We start from the raw sequence: 18,758 nt of genomic DNA, 5'->3' as shown, positions 1-18,758 counted from the left end.
CATCTTGTATCTGCCAATCTCTCACTGGATTGAGTTATCTTTGTGTTGATAATGTATTTTTCTGCTTGATTGTCTAATTAATGTTTATTGGGTAAGTGCAGTTCATTAATCCAACCTTTTTACTGATGATATGCGAATTGTAAATGTTAGCAATGGCTTTTTTTGTTTGAATGCCAAATTAATGTTTAATGGGTATGTGCAAGTCATCAATCCAATCTTTTTACAGAATATACATGAATTAGGAATGCTCACATACTCACTGTACATGTAGGTACTGGACTGGAATACATAAATGCCTTTAAGATTTGCTGTACCAGACCTATAATACCCATATTATACTGTACTGTGGTTCATATTCTTACTGCGATCACATATTCTTCACGGCGAGTTTCTAGCTATTCTAATATCTGAAAAAAGCTTGCTTTTTGCACTTTTACTGTTCCTGAACTACTTTAAAATTGGTTTTGTGTTTGTTTAGCTTTATTTGGCTGCAGGCTACACACACTCCAAGTGCGCTAGCCTGTTTTAAAGGGTTATTTACAGTGTTTTCTGTTAGTTGAGTTACTGTTGTTCTGTTGAAAAAAAAACAAAACCCCCAAAAAATATCCTTGTTTCCCGCCTTTTCTGAAGTAGAGTGAGTCCAGATTTCCAGGTTTTGCTGAATTCTGAGGCTGTGGTATAAGTTCCTGATTTTGCCCTTATCCTTACTTGGATAGGAGGAGGCTTCTCTGTTCACAGTGAGAGTGGGGAGTTTTGAGGCAGCCTATCTACTCCCTGGAGGAAGTGGTCTCAGCCCAGCAACCAGTAGCTTGGCTGGCCATATCTTGGAGCTGAATTCCTATCGCTTTCAAGCCCCTGCCTTAAAAGAACCAGCATTTGTGTGTTCTTGGCGCTTGTTTTAGACTCCGCACAGCCCCTCGTGTGGTCCTGCAGGAGTGTTACATACAGCAGAGATCCTAGCAAGAGACTTTAAACAGATTAAGCTTTTTTTTCTCTGCCTTTCTACTCTTCATGACTGTATATTCCTGCTGAAAAGCGCCAAGCAACACAACACAGTCAGCTGAAATAACATGGTCAGCCATGTTATATGTTAATAACTGCATAATGAAGTAACATGGATGATAATGAGGCAAAACATCATGGTGGAGTGATTCTGAAACTTTTAAATGTCATTCAGCAATGCTACATCTGCTTTAGATTTGTACATAGCCATATGCTCATGCTTAGTGGGAGTAAAGTAATGTATGATGTTAGGAGTTGTTGCAGCTATTGTAAATGTGTATCTGCAAGAGGGTCTTATAGTAGCTGCTGGGGCCAACGTTATGCAACATCACTTTCAGTGGTGCCAGATCATGTGACCTCATTTAACATTTCATACCCTTCATGACAATGACATAGAGGACTGTTACTGTACGGACAGGGACATCATGTAACAAATCTAGAGAATACTTTGACAAAAGTGCTTGGGGAACAAATGGGTGCAACTAAGGAAATATAGGAATTGTCTATATACTGCAAGGCCTTCTTAATTCAATTTGTTGGCTGCCAAAAAGCAACAACTAGAAAATAGGAACTGGAAGTAGGATATTTAAAAAGAGAAGGAGCAAATTCCATAGAAAAGACTGGAAATTGTGGGAACAATACATTCAGAATAATGTTCAGGAGGAGGAGTGAAGTTTAAAGAAAGACTGGAACTGAGCAGCTTGTGTAATGTTGGAATGAATGAAAAATGTTAAAAACAAAACATTGTATTCTCTACTTATAAGATAACATTAAGGGTAACTATTATTATGGTTTTATTTTATTTTCTATTAAGGTTTGTAATGCTGCTTCAACCAAGATACTAACTGGTATTAAAGAAAGCAATAAGCATTAACAACTATATGTATTTTAATAGCATACGACTTTTACACACAAAAAGGAAAGTAGGTATGGGAATGATTGTCAAGTGAATTGACAGTAAGAAACAAGAGTTTTGAAGAGGAAGTGAAGTAACTAAATGGCAAATTTATAGATGGAGATCTTCTATTCTCTTATCAAAACATTGACCAGGATGTACTGATTAAAAAAACAAAAAAATAAATAAATAAATTCATATGCTCCTCCAATTTTGATTGGGGATGGTAATTTTCTTACTGCTAGTGAGCATGGCAGATCAATGGCCATAACTATAAATAAAAACTCATTTTGAACTTCTTTGATATCAAAGACATCTTTTATAACAATTAGAGGTTTCTTTTTGAGTAATAATGATGTCAAACATGTTGTAGGTAACTATCCAGTGTTTTCCAGGTAAAAGAAATACTAATTTAAATGTTTAACTTGAATCAGGGACCTGTTCAATGGCTGGTAGAAATTGACCTTATGGCACTTATGCATGTAGATCATTTCATATTGTAGATTTATAGACACCCATTCTGTATATTATAGTAGACAGTCATATTTCATATAGTTCACCATGTCATTTAGTTGTTCTGTGACCAACACGGATTATACCGCAAGTTGCACTTTATGTACTGCTGTTTATGTTGGTCAGACAACTAGGAAGCATTCTAGTGAGCACAATTTCAAAATTCATAAGAAAAATAAAGACAATGCACTTTTTTCAGTACTCAGTTTCATGTGATGGTTTTGAATTTTCTTTTTTTTTTTTGTGCTCGATACAGTTTTTGTATACTAGGGGTAAGGGTGACTGGATATAAAGTAATATTGTTTAATGCAAGAGTGTCAGTGGACTCAATGACAGCATGCATTTAAAGGACATTTAAAGAGCAAGCCTTTAAAGCATTATCTTGCACAATATGTATTAATTTATTACAGTAAATTTCTGAATGCCCTCTTAAAATGTTTTGTAGATGTATTTCAATGTATGCTTCGATTACTTACAGCACACTTCCTGATTACTAAGTTCAAATGATTGGTTATGTTTTATATCAAGTAAATGTGCCCCTTTAAATTGTGACTGTATTTTCTTCAACAGTCTAATAAAGTCCTTTCTACTGATGGACAAAAGATTTTGTCAATAAAAGATTTTGTTTAGTATCCATTTTGGAACTCCTGTATTTACTTTGTTAATTTGGCCTATTTATCTATGTCAAATGCACTGATCAGTATTGACCAATTTCAGGCTCAGCCTGGATGAAATACAAAACATTTCACAAACAAAATATAGAAATGTAAGCAATAACAGAATAGTTAAGATTAATTACACTGAAAAAAACTGTGTACATACTTTCTAGTGAACAAGCACAGTGCAATGTTCCATCAAGCAGATTATAATGTACAATACATACATTAGTTTCTAAAGTGGGTCAAACTTCAGTAAATCTTGAGAGAGGAGAAGAGACTTGGAAAGGAAATAGGTTAGGTGATATCACCTGTGTTGAAGCAGTTACATTTGGCTTGGATGAAGAATTGCTTTTTGAGTTGTACTTAGACTTTGGAATAAATGTTGATTTCCTTAATATCAATGGGCACAGCTTGCCAATAAGTAGGTGCCAGAGAGGAGAAAGCATGTGCAGTGCTGTTGAGTTTGTTTCTAGGGGTAATGAGAGTTGGTGTGGCTTGTGAGTAGTGTCTCAGGTTGTATGAGGAGGGTTTTATGAAGTGAAATATGAACTCAGATACAGCTATTGGTCCTCATTCTTGGTTTAGTGCCTCAGAAAGTGGACAAGGTGTGATATCTTTGGATTTCAAATGGGTGGTTCTGCCCTTCTCCAGAAATAGATCAGTGGGCCTACTTGGGTGAAGACTAATTCACAGAGGACATGATGGGTGAAAAACTAGGAGAAGGCAGACTGTAGAAGTAAGGGAAGCTGTACTAATAGCCAGGACTGTAACTACTGGGTTAGGACTGCTACGTGCCTCACTTATAACTAAACCCTCATCAACTTTCTGACCAGTTCACTTTTCCACACATTCAGGTGTCCATTTTAAAGCATCCACTGGATTACTAAAATATATTTTCTTGTATATAGCTATTTTACCACAGCAAAAATGTATATGTAATAGCTCTTACCAACATTTTTGTGAACACCCTTTTGTTGAACTGCACCAAACAGATACAATTGCTCCAGGCTACAGGCCTTACACTAACTGTCATCTAAGCAGTAATCAGTGATTATCACTTGTGATTCAATTGCATCTGTCTCAAGGTGAATTTCTTGGTATCCTGCCTGAAACAAATAATTTTTTTTATGATTAGAGGCTTGATCATAATTCTGCATGTTTTAGTATACTTTTATACACTCAGATACAGAAGCATACCAAGACTGAGTCTGAAACCTTCTTCGCAGTTGCTGTACATCTCACAATTAGATTTTGTGGATTTAGAGTAAAAACATTTAAGTCGGGATGCAGTGGAGGTTAACGCACCCAATGGGTGCTAAATTTAGTGTCATTGCAAAGAAATAAAGTCTGTCTTTCTTTTTTTCAGCATTTCAATTTTACGCTTCTGTACATTGCACTTTAGGAATCTGTCAGGGATTCCTTTATCACAGGATCTCATTATTCCTTGAAATGCATTGTAAGACATGAACAAAAGTCAAGTGATGGTACACCTGAGACATGGTGCTAACTTTAAGCACAATCCATCCATCCATCCACAATCCCTTTTTTCCCATTTTTGTACATAGGGTGGGGGTGTCACTTCAACAGTGACAATCATCTAGAGCCAATGTCATGAGTGTGTTATTTTTAGTATACGTTAGACATACAGTACAAAAATACAGGTGTAAGGGGTTTACCTTCATTTAGCTGAAAGCTGAATATGTGATCTTGCTATTATGTGACTTATTTTGGTGAATTTACGAATGTGTCCGAAGAAAATGTTGAAAATGCTATAGTGGAAGATCCAGTTTTACCTTTTTGAACAACACTGACACGTAGAAAACATTTCCTAATGCCTCCAAACATCATTATGCAGGGGGGCAAGCCACCCTGCATCCCCCCATGTAGGGGCCGTGCCCCTCACACCAGCTGCTACTTTAATATACTAACTCCGAGATCGCACTACAGTGAAGGAAAGGGTGCATGTCCCGATCCCCACTATAGTGCAATCTGCACCCGGAATGCCGACTTCAAATGAGAGAATGCACACTGGCATTCGCTCATTTGAATTCACAACAATGGAATTCAACATTCACAAATCTTGCCATTGTACTTTCGCACTTTGGTGCATTGTACAACGGCCTCCCAACTAAATGAAGGTAAACCGGTGCAACGATTTCATTCTTACTTATTTTGATGCAAGTGGATGCCACTACAACTATGGGATGCAGTTGACAATGTAGATTCTGAACTGCTTGTTGTTCACTGCATACTATTTACTGTATCACAGAAGAAAAAACATTCAAGATATATTTTTGTTGTTCAACATTTACCATGCAGAGATGTCCATACTAAATAAATGTTCATTATAAAACTACATATGGATATGGCAGGGTTAACTGTTTAGCCATGGAACTGTGAATGCAAACTGATATATATATATATATATATATATATATACGGGTCTACTTCATTTGATGGAATTAACAGAACACCAAAACTAAAATCAACATTGAATGTTTACAAGAACGAGAGTGCACGAGATCAGAACTTAGAAGATCGAACTAGGTATATATTTTGAATGCAGATCACTGTACAGTGAGGATCAGGAAATCTACCCTTTTCCTCACTGTAGTACAATCTTGGAGTTGGTATATATAATTTGCAGGGGATGTGGGAGGCACAGGGTGTCATGCCGCCCTGCAAAATTTCAAGCAAAATGACATTCAAGCAAAGGGAGCAGCAGCAGCAATCAGAGATAATAAGAGGCAATATGCCCCTTTCTGACCTCTCTCCCACCGGGCCTGACACTCAAAGTTCTACTGAAAACCGAGCCAAGTGGAAAGCTATCTCTGTTGATCACTGGAAATCCTAACCTACCAAGGGCAACTATCATTTTAACTTAATGCAATATGCCCCTTTCTGACCTTTCTCCCACCAGGCTTGACTCTCAGAGTTCTACTGAAAACCAAGCCAAGTAGAAAGCTATCTCTGTTGATCACTGGAAGTCCTAACCGAGTAAAGGCAGCTATCATTTTAATTTAATGTATGTACAGCCATCAGCTAGATTGTTATATTTGTATACTGTTTAAATCTAGCAGCACTTTGTACATCACCAGAACCCCCACCACCACTTCTCCTCCCCACTGTTCCTCTTGCTTTTTTTTTTTTGTTTACCAGCCTAGAAACACAAATATTTATAAAACTATAACAAGCAAATTTGCAGGGCGTTACTTTGTAAGGATTCCTAGTAATCTGTTATTCCTGTATTACCCCCACACATTAGCTTTTCTATGTCTAATTAAAAATGAACTGCAGCTCATCCATTTCCTTCTCTTTCTCTCCCACCCCAAGTCCACTTCTTTCTCCCTTACAGCCTCAGCAATCTCTTATAACCAGCCACTCTCTGTCTTTTTTTCTTAACTTACCTGACTGATTTTTTTTTTTTTTTTTTGGTGATAGATACCGGTACTGGGCTAGCCCCTTGGACATAGCATACTCTATTGTACTTTTTTGTTGTTTTATTTCACCTCCTTTTTCCTGTGCCAGCTTTTTAATTCCTCCCCTCCCTCCCATGATGCCTTGCACCATTTAAAAACCTGTTTCAGCATTTCTATGCTTTCTCTCCTTCTCTATCCCTGACACTATTGCCCATATGCCCCTAACCCATCAGGTGATGTACAAACACTGCTTTTGCCTTATTTGATATAAAGTAAGTCTGTATATCTTGTATCTGCCAATCTCTCACTGGATTGAGTTATCTTTGTGTTGATAATGTATTTTTCTGCTTGATTGTCTAATTAATGTGTATTGGGTAAGTGCAGTTCATTAATCCAACCTTTTTACTGATGATATGCGAATTGTAAATGTTAGTAATGGCTTTTTTTGTTTGAATGCCAAATTAATGTTTATTGGGTATGTGCAAGTCATCAATCCAATCTTTTTATAGAATATACATGAATTAGGAATGCTCACATACTCACTGTACATGTAGGTACTGGACTGGAATACATAAATGCCTTTAAGATTTGCTGTACCAGACCTATAATACCCATATTATACTGTACTGTGGTTCATATTCTACTTGCGACCACATATTCTCACCGAAAAGCGAGTTTCTAGCTATTCTAATATCTGAAAAAAGCTTGTTTTTGCATTTTTACTGTTCCTGCACTTCTTTAAATTGGTTTTGTGTTGTTTAACTGTTGTAGGCTACACACTCAAGTGTGCTAACCTGTTTAAAGCATTTACAGTGTTTTTCTGTTAAGTTACTGTTGTTTTGTTGAAAAAAACAAAAACAAAAAAAATCCTTGTTTCCTGCCTTTTCTGAACTAGAGTAGCCCAGATTTCAGGTCTTGCTGAATTCTGAGCTGTTGTATACGTTCTTGTGTTGCCCATATCCTTATTTGGATAGGAGGAAGCTTCTCTGTTCACCAGTGGGAGTGCGGAGCTTTGAGCAGCCTATCTGTCCCTGGAGGAGTGGTCTCAGCCCAGCAACTTGTAGCTTATTGGCTGTTTTGGGCTAATTCCTATCGGCTTCAAGTTCTCTGTCTTAAAACCTGCATTTGCGTGGTTTTGCACTTGTTTCAGACTCAGCACAGCTCCTCGTCGTGCTGCAGAGTGTTACAAGCAACAGAGAGACGAAAAGAGAGACATTAAACAGATTAAGTATTTTTTTCTCTGCCTTTCTACTTGCGACTGCATATTCTTGCCGAAAAGCGAGTTTTTAGCTATTCTAATATCTGCAAAATGCTTGTTTTTGCATTTTTACTGTTCCTGCACTTCTTTAAATTGTTTTTCTGTTGTTTAACTGTTGTAGGCTACACACTCAAGTGCGCTAGCCTGTTTAAAGCATTTACAGTGATTTTCTGTTAAGTTACTGTTGTTCTGTTGAACAAAAAACAAAAAAAAATCCTTGTTTCCCACCTTTTTTGAACTAGAGTAGTCCAGATTTTAGGTTTTGCTGAATTCTGGGCTGTGGTATAAGTTCCTGTGTTTTCCATATCCTTACTTGGATAGGAGGAAGCTTCTCTGTTCACCAGTGAGAGTGGGGAGCTTTGAGCAGCCTATCTGTCCCTGGAGGAGTGGTCTCAGCCTAGCAACTAGTAGCTTATTGGCCATTTTGGGCTAATTCCTATCTCTTTCAAGTTCCCTTCCTTAAAAACCGCATTTGCATGGTTTTGCATGATTTTGTGCATCATGCAACGTCGCGCAGCACCGTTTAAAAAGTTTTAAACTATTCCCGGCTCCACAAAGTCTGCTCTTCAATTTTACCCTTAGAACTAGTCAAACTCTCAAAATAAGCACTGAACCTTCATTCTACAGCCCAGCACTTGCTCAAATTTCTCAGTAAGCACTAACAAACTTTAGCACTACACCCCCTTATACTATCCATAAGTACAAGGCTCCCTATTCGTCCATTCCAGACAATCAATAAATCAGTTCTTTAAACCATCCAGGCATGTCCCAAGCACAGTTTCGGGTATACTCTCCAGTCCAGCTGGTGAATCTGGGAATCTTGAGGCAATGTTACAATTGCCTTATGTACGCAGACAACCCTCTCCTCCTTCCAACAAACTCAAATATATGTGAGAGATGCAACTATACAGCCAAACTGGAGGCTCTCTCAACCCAAGACTGACACAGTCAGTCAGGAGGAGAAGGAAACCACTCGCACCACACAACCAGTCTGACATAGACCAATTGCACCAGCAAATAAGACACATAAACTCACAAAAACATACTCGGAGACTTTAAATAATAATCTGCCAAAGCAACAGAGACTTCCAAAGCAGACATCGAAGCAACTGCTACCCCACAACAACTTTCACATATCACATACTTCACAAAGTCAGTGTGCCATGCAGTCGCAGCCCCTAAGGCTAAATAACACACCTAATACACTAGTAATTGGAGACTCTATTGTCAGGCACACTGACGTCCCACTCACCAGACTGAACAAGGAGAAGGTCACTGTAAGATGCCTGTCGGGTGCCAGGATCCGCCACATAACACAAGCACTCAGGTCACTCCACAGCAGGTACAAATATGACTCTGTCATTGTCCATGTTGGTGTGAATGACCTGAGATGTACTTCCCTGGACTACATGAAAAGAGACATAGAGGAGCTCTCTGATCATGTAGCCCAGGCCGGTATGACCCTGACCCTAAGTAGCAGCTTGCCCTCACCAAGAATGATGCCACAGTATAAAGACAAAATGATCAATTATAACAATTGGCTAAGCTATTGGTATCATTCAAAGGGGATCCAGTGTCTGTCAGCCTGGGATGACATGCTTGACAAGCCACATTGCTTTGCCAGGGGTGGCTTGCACCTGTCACCCTTAGGCTTTCAAATACAGGCTAAGGCTCTTGCCACCCCCATAGTGCCTTTTTTAGGTAAGGCTCAAAAGACAAACCCACCTCCATAGACAATACCAGAAACAAAAAACTAAGGGTAATGCTACTCAACGCCAGAAGTCTAAACCTCAAGATGCATGCACTCGAGGCACTCCTCAGTATGGAGAAAATCGATATCTGTGCAGTAACAGAAACCTGGTTCAAGGCCCTAGAGAGCACCTCAGCACTACCAGGATTCAACTCATACCATTCTTTTCAGCCCCAGAACTCGGACCGAAATACTAAAGGCAGGGGAGTATCCATTTTCATCAAGGATATACACACCTCCAGGTTAGTGGCACTGCACGAGGCAGCGGAAACCATCCATGTGCAACTAACAGTAGGTAAAACTGCTTTTCAGTTTGTAGCCTGCTACAGATCACCCACCTTGTCTCAGGTCCCCCACTCGGCATTCCTGAGAACATTGGAGAATATGAAGGTCTCGCCAAACACCATGATATTGGGGGATTTCAACTACTCAAACACTGACTGGGAAAATTACTCAAGTCCCAACTCTTTCACCCAACGGTTCCTGGAGTTTATAAACTCAAATGCCATGGATCAACTTGTCACCACTCCCACAAGAGGGGACAACATATTGGACTTGGTCATCACCAACATGGGGGCTCAATGTTCCACACCAGAGGTAAACCCCTCGTTGGTAAGATCAGACCATAAACTAATCACAATGGACATCCACATCCCGACCCCACCCCTAGCCAAGGAAACCACTGTGAAAAATTTCTCAAAAGCAAACTTCACACTTCTCAGGACTGAGGTGGAAAGTTTCAAAGCCCCCGGGCTAATGGAAAATGCTACCCAAACCACAGAATCCTTTACAAATGCACTCTATGAGCACCTACAGGAATGCATGAATTGTGCCATCCCAAGCAAAACCAAGACTCACTCCTCCAAAAACAGGAGACCAGTCTGGTGGACCCGGCCATAAATAAGCTATACAACAGAAGGAGGAAACTATTACATGATAAGACAAAATCCCAAAAAGGGAAGGCATCCCTGATCAGTACTAGCAAGAAACTTTGATCCCTCATGAAATCATCAAAGGCTAGCTTTGAAAGAAAAATCACCAAAAACTCTAAAGATAATCACAAGGCGTTCTTTAGCTATGTCAAGAATCTGGGTGGCAACTCTCAGATCTGCTCTGAGCTGGTGCAAAATGGCACAAAATACACTGAACCCACTGACATTGCCAACATCCTGGCGGACGGGTTAAGTGCAACCTTTACCCGCCCTTCCCCCCCAAAAGGGCCAGTGTCTATCCCAGAAGAATGCAGTCCCACAGACATGCAGGTGAAAGCAGCCCTCTCCAAAGTAAAAAACACAGCATCAATGGGACCGGATGGTATCCTGGGCTGCATCTTAAATGAGCTCCAAAATGAAATAAACCCTCACATAAATTCACTGTTCCAACTCAGCCTTACCACAGGTTATGACCCAAAGAATGGCATACAGCAACAGTGATCCCGCTCTACAAAGGTGGCGCCACAACAGATCCCGGGAACTATTGCCCTATAAGCCTGACTATCCTGGTCTGCAAGGCTATGGAGTATATCATCATGGATCTCATAAACAAAGATATTGGGAACCTCCAAACACTGGACTCTACCCAATTCGGCTTTGTTAAAGGCAGATCTTGCCTCTTAAACCTAGTTGACTTCTTGGAAATAGTAACCAAAGCTATAGATGAGGGAAAGGTAGCCCACAAAGCCTACCTAGACCTCGCAATGGCCTTCGACACAATACCTCACTCTGGCATCATAAATAAGCTCACCAGCTTAAATATTAACCCATATGTCACAAGATGGGTTGCAAACTGGCTCAGGGATAGAACTCACATGGTCAAAGTCGCAGGTGCCATGTCTGACTCTAAACCGGTTACAAGTGGTGTCCCACAGGGCTCAGTCCTGGGACCCCACTTGTTCGGTATATACTTCTCTGAGGTACAGGCAAACACGGGAGGACTGTGGCTTACCAGGTTCGCAGATGATTGCAAACTAGGAGCCATAATCGACTCGCCGGCTGACACAAGCATCCTCCAGAAGGGCCTTACGGAAACGGATACCTGGTGTCAGAACCATGGCCTCAAGCTAAATGCCAAAAAGTGCATAGTCATTCCCTTTGGGAAAAACAAAGTGCCCACAAACTACCACATAGGAGGTAATCCACTAAGTACGGAAGAAGTAATTAGGGATCTGGGGACCCAAGTAGATAGTAACCTCTCCTTTGACAATCACATTGCCAAAGTGGTTAGAAAAACCTTCTATATAGCTCACCTAATCACAAAAGGGTTCACATCTTGATCACGAGAGGTCATTGTGCCCCTCTACTCATCGCTCATCAGGCCCATAATTGAGTACAATGCCCCATTTGGTATGTACCTTATCCGTCACCTGCAACAGCTGGAGAGACCTCAAAAATACCTCATCAAGAGGATCATGGGCCTCAAACAAATGCCCTATGCAGCTTGACTAAAGAAACTCCAGCTTTACTCAGTTGCTTACTGCCTACTCAGAGGCGATGTCTGCCTGACGTACAAGGCTATGTCTAACCCAGAATTGTTGGACATGCTCCACCTCAAGAAAACCAAATCCATTAGAGCTACACGCTGCAGGGATTTAAACCTTAGCACAACAATAAATAGGACATGCTGGAGGGATAGATTCATATCCCAAAGGCTTCCCTCGCTCTGGAATAGAATTCCAGTCCATGTTAGGCAAAGCCCTTCGCTGACCCTCTTCAAGAGAAATCTTGATGAGTGGATGGGAAATCGTAAATTTACTCCTGGGATCACTTCTATGCCCCTGCTGGACAGAGGCTCAGGAATCTAATCTAAAAGGGAGGCGAAAGCCAACACATTCTGGCTAGGCTTATAAATGCCCTAGGGCAGATAGCCTAGTACCTACCTATGAACCTATGAACCTATATCTGCTTAACCAATAGCTAATGTGCAACAGGCATCTCAGTGCTAGACCACATATGTGTGATTCCTGGCTCATATTAATAGTATGTCCTAGCATTCTAATTGTTTCTAAGACATGATGCTCCACACTGCCTATTAAAAGCTAACCATCACATAAACTGTTGGAAACTATACTTAATAATTTACAGCTAAGCCAGTCTTTGTCCCAGTTAGGCAGATGCTCTGAGAAGTACTGCAGTAGCTCGAATTTCATAGCATGTAACCTATATCAAACCAGATTTTCTATACATGGACATTTGAGCTCTCACTGTATTGTTGTAGTTTGGCTGTTGGACATAGTCAACAGACTGCCTAAACATGTTAAAGACATTGTCTACACACACTGATGTTGTTTTGTACTGATTACATTTTGGTTTTGTTGTCCTTTCACTTTCCCATAGCCTGCTAATTTTTTTTTTTCTGATTTTTTTCCTCTCTGCCTTCTGCTCCTTGGAGCACTCATACCTAATCTGCTCCTTCTATTCTCTCTCCCCCTTTTCCATTCTACTACCCTAATTTCCTTTTCTTCACCATCTATTTTCTCTCTTGTCTCCTGCCTTTCTACCTACAGCTATACACTCCACCTACTCAAGCTATCTCACCCTCCTAATATATCTTTACTCGGAACAACTTCACTTTGCTCCGGACTAATCTATCCCTTTCTCCCTTTATATTTATGCAATACATCTCTTTCTGACCTCACTGTCTCCTAGTGGGCCTGACTCTCAGATCTCTACTGAAAACAAAGCCAAGTGGAAAGCTATCTCTGTTGATCGCTGGAAGTCCTAACCTAGTAAGGGCAGCTATTTTAATTTAATGTATGTACACAGCCATGAGCTAGTTTGTTATATCTGTATACTGTTTAAATCTAGCAGCACTTCGTACAGCACCACTCCCCCCACCTATCCTCCCCACTGCTTCTCTCTTCTAACCAGCCACTCTCTTTCTTTTTTCCTAACTTACCTGACTGATTTTTTTTTTTTTTGGTGCTAGATATTGGAACTGGGCCAGCCCATTCCGTTCACCCTCAATACTGTTATAGTCATAAATAAATAACATTAAGAATTTGCCTTATATGCCTTTAGTCAGGAACAACACTTCAGGATGTTCAAACAGAAATTGTATTCTTACAGCGCTGTGAGACAATCTTCATAGCCAATGTTAAATAGTCTCTCTGAAGAGAGACAACCTACATCTTTTATACATTTTTCTTATCAAACCTGGTCATGCACTTTCATTACGTTACAATGACTGTGTCCTATAGAAACCTTTGCAAATGTCCTCATCCCTCATGATTTTTGCCTCAGACTTTACGTGAACACCTTCCTATATATGATCCACCTGCTTCCAAGAGGTCTTGTTTCTGATCTTGGATGTTTCAAACCTGCCCTAGCAACATTGCACTCATAGTCTGGAGGAGTCAGGCTAACAAATTCCTTTTGTAGTAACTGCAACACGTACAACTCTCTCTTATTACATACTAAAAGAATGCAGTTTAAGAAACAGCAATACCGTGGCTTATGAAGCTGTATTTTTCCCAGCCCTGCATACAAATTATATTTGCTTTTTAACAATCATATAGGATTGCTGCGGTGGTGTAGCAGTAGCGTTGTTGCCTCGCAGCAAGAGGTTCTCCCATTCGATTCTTGGCTGGAGTGCGGGGACTGCCTTCTGTGTGGAGTCTGCATGTCCTCCCTGTGGTTGGGTGGGCGTTCGAAAGACATGCGTAAATGGGCGTGTCTTGGTTGAAGGTTGAACGCTGAGCTGACACCTCGGCGTTCGTCAAAATCTACTGCCAATCATTAGCGGACCAGAGTTCCGCTGTGGCAACCCCTAACCGGGAAAAGCCAAAAGACAAGAACAACAACAATCATATTACAGCATCATTAATAAACTGAAATTAATATACATTTTAATAAGCTGGTCTTCTCCCATAACAGTTTCCTCCCTCTGACACTATCAGTGCCATACCATACAAATAATTTTTATTTTTCTTAACTTGATAAAAAATGCCTCAGCATCACAGTAATCATCATTTTCTGTCAAAATAGAACTGTCATTGATTTGTGCATGCAGTGGCATTTCATGTGCAGGTGAGGTTAAGCATCTTGTAATCACTACCTTTAAAATAGAAAATGCCAAAATGATTACAAATGTAATAAAAAGTACAATGACAATACCCTGGATTATGCTAGTTTCCAGGTTACCAAAAATACTGCCCAACCATCCAAAAAGTGTCCAATTTTTGGATGTGCTGTCCAAATCTTTGGCCCTTTGTTCCATGAAGTTTGCCAGTTTTTCCTGTTTATCATGATAGTCAATAATATACGAACAGGAACAACTCCCTATGAGGGCAAATGACCCTCCCTTTTGCAGCAAGCATTATATCAAGTGCCATTTGATTCTGTAATACCAGAGTTCACATTTTAGTCATTTCTCGATTTGCCATCCTGATGTGATGTGAAGTTTTGTTGGCCACCTCCTGTAGAATTTGAGCAAGCATGGTGATTTCAAGCATTGTCCTTTGCACTCCATACCCAGGATTAAAAATTGAAAATACTTGCTCTGTCCAGTTGTAACACCCATCTACACTCTGGCATCATTCACCTCAACCCCAGCCCACACTTTAACCCATTAACTCCTTCCACTACTTCACAAACATTCCTACAGGCACCTAACCATATTCCCAAACTTCTCTCCTTTTACTGTATAAACATCCACAGCATTCTTAACAAGATAACTGAATTCCACTCCTGGGTAGCCCAATACTCTCCCAACATAGTTACTCTCTCTGAAACATGGGTCAAACCACATAACACTGTCAATGAATTTCTCCCCCTGGATACAACTTTTTCTGCCTTGATAGAACATATAAAATAGGTGGAGGCATTGTCATTATGTATTCAGACCTCCCAACCTTATCCCCCCTAACCAATCCTCCCCCTTCTTTTCATTCAGCTGAACTCACTATTGCCAATAACAAACTTAATGACTGTAAAACCCTAACTATAGTTGGCATCTACATACCTCCCCGGGAGAATATACTCTTATTACAGCAGATTATCCACTGGATGTCTGACAATATACCTAATGAACGATAATACTAGGTGATGTTAGCATCAATTGGCTAGCCCTCATCTCTAACCCCAGCCCCCCACTAGCATAAATCTATATGGCTACACTCAATTTATCTCTTCCCCGACTTTTCTTCACAAACCCTAAAACACCAGCTCTGCCCTTGACTGGATTCTTGTCTCCAATCCTAACCTCTATCACCACTCTGAATCCCTAACAGACTCCATTAGTGACCTCTCTCCTATATGCGTCCAAGGATTCTTCCCCCACCTCTCTAGACCTCACAAACTTAAACTTAACTAACTTCAACTTGATACATTCAATAATTCTCTCTGTGATATAGACTTGCCTTCCTTTCATTCCCACCTCTTGATGAAGCTGTCCAACAATTCAGCTCCATCTTCCTAAACACACTGAACTTTCTTGCCCCTCCCAGAACTGTTTGAGTCAAATCTCGATGTTCTAGTTGGGTCACCGCCTCTACTCTGTCTCTTATCCAAAACAGAGATTCTTCCTGGAAACTCTAGACTAAGACCAATTCTCTCACACACTATCAAAAATATAGGAAACTCCACAATCTGACCAAAAAACACATAAACATTGATAAAAAGAACTCCTTCAACAAACTCCAAACCACAGAAACCCCAAAAAGTTCTGGAATACTATCAACCAAATTCTTCACCCTGGGAATCCCTCAACTCCCAACTCCTGCCCCAATAACACACTCCAAGAAACTGCATCCATTTTCAATTCATACTTCACTGATACCATCAGCAAACTTATGCAGACTTCAACCCAACCAATCCCTCACTTCTCACCACCCCCTACTACAAAACTGTCCCTTCTCACTAAACCCAGTTCCAACCAGCTACATTAAAAATCTTCTTCTCAAACGTAAACCATGTTTCCCATCAGCTGATAACCTACCATCTCTCTTCCTAAAGGCTAACTCCATAGCATATCCTGTTTCCATCCTCATAAACCACTCATTCAGTGAATCCACTGTCTGTACTCTCTGGAAAAAATTCTCTACCATACCTATCCACAAAGGTGGAAATTCTGTAGAACTCTCAAATTATTGAACTACTACCATACTTTCTCCCCTCTCTAAAATTCTAGAACACTGTGTTCATAAACAAATCTTGGCCTATCTCACGCAAGAAAACCTGATCACCCCTACCCAGCATGGCTTCCGGCCCTACCACACCACTACTACAGCTCTTATTTCCTTTACTAATTCCATCTCTCTAGCCAGAGGCAATAATAAACTAGTGTCCTGTCTCTTTAGATCTCTCCAAAGTCTTTGACACTGTCTCTCACCTTATCCTCCCCTACAAACTTTCTAAACTCAACCCCTCCTCAGCAACTATCTCTTGGTTTAACAGCTACCTCACAGACAGACAGCAATCCATCAAATGGATCTCTGCTCTTTCTTTCTTTCTCCCCATTAAAATAGGTGTACCACAAGGCTGCATTATAGGCCCCTTCTTTTTAACATCTTTATTAACCAACTTTATACATCCTGTCCTCATTCATCCCTCATACAGTAAGCAGATGACTCCACACTCATCTCCATTGCTGACAACACCTCTGGCCTGCTTATCCTGACACAAAAATCTTTCAACCTCACTGAAACATGGCTTACCAACAACCAACTCATACTAAACCTGAAAAAGACAAAACTTCTTTGCTTCTTCCCAAAATCCCTCTCCCACCTCAAATCCTCATTCACCATCTCCTCCCTTAACAACACTACTATCACAGCTGAAACTCACACTGAGCTCCTTGGAGCAATCATAAACGACCCACTTAAATTTGACCTCCATATACTGCACTATATCAAGAAACCCACCAAAAGCTCAGCCTACTGTATAGAAACAAATCTTTCCCCACCTGACTACAGAATCTCACTTGCCCAAGCATATCTTCTCCCTAAACTCTTCTACAGCTTGCAAATCTTAACTAACTTACAGTCCTCACTACATTCCAAACTTGAAACCACCTACAACAAAGTTGCTAGATTTGCTGCTAATTTGCCTTCTAAATCGACGCTCAGTTGGCTAGAGTTTCCTAACCAACTCTTATTTACCCAACTTCACATCATCCATTCTATCCTGAACAAGCCCTCCTCCTGCCCTAACATCTCCTCACTTATCTCTCTCTACATCCCCCTCAATCCCTCAGAAGCTCAGACCAATATTTCTTACAGATTCACAAACCTAAAAAATCCATTGGACAGAATTTCTACAACTATTTTCCCACTATTTCATGGAACAAGCTTCCCATGACCCTCATAAATATTACCCATGTCCATGAATTCAAGAAAACTCCCAAAACTTACCTAAACAGCACCTGGATTTGTTGCTGTAATCATCCCACTTGAACCCAGTCCTTTCTCCCCCACTACTTTGTCCATTCCTCCCTTTCCTTCCTATTCCTCCCTTTCCTCTAATTATCTTATCAAAACTAAGCTCCTTTTATGTCTTAGTCCTGGTAACTTGCTACCTGCATTCTACTTGCAATATGACCTTTATATTAAATATCTACAGCGTTGCCATATGTGCCAGGGAGAATAGGGCAGTGCATATGTAACATATGCCAGCATAGTTAGCTGGAGTCTTGTAAATAGTTTTGTAAATAATTTTATATAATTTGGCTATCACACTGACGTGTGCAGATGCTTATATTAAAAATGTATCAACAGTGTTATTATAACTGATTAAATGTTTATGTTTAAACAAAGAATTCTGTAATTTTCAGATACTGCAACAGATCTTAGAAAAGCTCTGAGTCTGTACTCTACAAGAGTCATGTGATCAAATGTCATGTCATTCTATAACCAGCACTGAGGGGATGGAACTCACAGATCAGCTTATTTTTTTTCTGTTTTTTTATTTTCTTTGGAATCTGATATAAAAATCTATGACAGTTATCGCGCAGTTTAGTTAGATCAGTGTAAGTGGGAAGAACATCACCTTGAATTGTGGAAGTAAGCAACTCAGCATCTAATCTTGCCTTGCAGTATTAAGTTAGATAGGGAACAATTCTTCTTTAGACAGTCAGGAATTACAGTGAAATTAGCGAAGTATTGTTTTTTCTGCATCTGCTTAAATCTGTCCAACTGTGTTATTTTTATTTCTCCTGTGATTGAAGCTTTGATGTTTATTGCACTTAAATATTTAATAATTTCATGTTTTCTACTTTACTATTTATTATTAAATGTTTTACACATTTTATTGTGGCTGATCTTTTAGAG

The sequence above is a fragment of the Protopterus annectens genome, chromosome 2.part0, assembly GCF_019279795.1.
Source record: "Protopterus annectens isolate FY-2018-M chromosome 2.part0, PAN1.0, whole genome shotgun sequence".
NCBI classification, from domain to species: domain Eukaryota; kingdom Metazoa; phylum Chordata; order Ceratodontiformes; family Protopteridae; genus Protopterus; species Protopterus annectens.
The sequence above is the reverse complement of the archived record's forward strand: the minus strand, read 5'-3'. Positions refer to the sequence as shown.